General features: G+C 48.6%; 1 pseudogene; it reads right to left on the minus strand.

The window, feature by feature from the left end:
• Positions 1-517: 517 nt before the first annotated feature.
• Positions 518-671, minus strand: LOC125601102 (annotated as a pseudogene).
• Positions 672-1,702: the final 1,031 nt, after the last annotated feature.

Consider the following 1,702-nt stretch of genomic DNA (forward strand, 5'->3'; position numbering starts at 1 on the left):
GCCCATATTTAGCCTTGGACGGAATTTACCGCCCGATTGGGGCTGCATTCCAAACAACCCAACTCGTAGACAGAGCGCCTCGTGTGCGACATGGTCCGGGCACGACGGGGCTCTCACCCTCTCTGGCGCCCCTTTCCAGGGAACTTGGGCCCGGTCCGTCGCTGAGGACGCTTCTCCAGACTACAATTCGAACGCCGAAGACGTCCGATTTTCAAGCTGGGCTCTTCCCGGTTCGCTCGCCGTTACTAAGGGAATCCTTGTTAGTTTCTTTTCCTCCGCTTATTGATATGCTTAAACTCAGCGGGTGATCCCCCGCCTGACCTGGGGTCGCGTTGAGGACTTTGGGTCATCAAGAGCTTTTGGACCGGAACTCTGACTATAGACGAGAATTAAATTCACACCGCATGTCAAGACGCTCCTGACGTCCTTAGCTCGGATTTTGGCCAACCGCGTGTGCGTAACACACGAGATCAGCTTCCGTCCCATATCCTCGAGAGGATGGGGGACGACGATTTGTGACAACCCAGGCAGACGTGCCCTCGCCAGAAGGCTTTGGGGCGCAACTTGCGTTCAAAGACTCGATGGTTCACGGGATTCTGCAATTCACACCAGTATCGCATTTTCGCTACGTTCTTCATCTATGCGAAGCCGAGATTCCGTTGCCGAGAGTCGTTTTAGACTTTACATTGCAGCACTGCTTCCGAACAAACACCATCTCCGGGTTGGCGAAAGCAGGCTGTTTAGTTGCATTTTCCTTGACACTTTTCGTGCCGGGGTTTGGTGATATCCGGAAGCTACGCGTACGATCCAACCAAAACTGAAGTCTTGGCCAAGGATGAACGCATAACCACGGAATCAGCAGGCACAATAAGAAACCGGCCTACCGAGAGTGATGTTTCATCGTTCTCAGGTCGTTCTGTTTCCAGGGTACGACAATGATCCTTCCGCAGGTTCACCTATGGAAACTGAAGAACCCTAAGATAGGGAGGATCACTTTAGCTGGGTGTTGGATATGAACCGAGAAGGCAATTGGCACTTCTGGAACTGAAATGGATTGAAAGGATCGTCAAGAGATGCGGAATGGCTCTTGATATACCCACGATCTAAGGCTAACCACCAAAGAAATAATGAATGTGTTGGCTAACCACCAAACAACACAAAGATGATTGGCTGACCACCAAATCAACAAGCCGGTTCAGACCGATGAACTAGATAAAGAACTCTCTCTCTCACTCAGAGAAGAAACGAAATAAACAACCAAAACTGAACTGATTTTATTCATCAAAGGGAGTACATATTTATAGTGTTTTGTAGTCAAAGACAATTAAAGAAAATGTGGGAAAACAATGCATAGAAAATATAAATTTGACTAGATCTAGTCAAGGCACAGAAAATGGAGAAGACTATAGATCTGGTCAAGGCACGGAAAATGGAGAAGACCAGTCAAGATGTCCAGATTCATCCGAACCAGATGGATGCACGGGGTAAAGATAAGGACGCTTGCGGGACTGTCCGGATGGTCCGCCGGATGAGAATGCATATCCGTCTTTGGTTTTTCTTCCCCACCCAAGCTAAGTCTGGCTCGACCCAAGTCAAGTCTGGCATGATTCTTGTCAAGTCTGGAACGGTGAAAAACATGAACCTCGGTTGAAATGTTCAGAACGTCCTGAACTCCATGCTGAGCTGGTTCCATGTAATGATC

Source organism: Brassica napus, unplaced genomic scaffold (assembly GCF_020379485.1).
Source record: "Brassica napus cultivar Da-Ae unplaced genomic scaffold, Da-Ae ScsIHWf_2437;HRSCAF=3148, whole genome shotgun sequence".
Taxonomy (NCBI): domain Eukaryota; kingdom Viridiplantae; phylum Streptophyta; class Magnoliopsida; order Brassicales; family Brassicaceae; genus Brassica; species Brassica napus.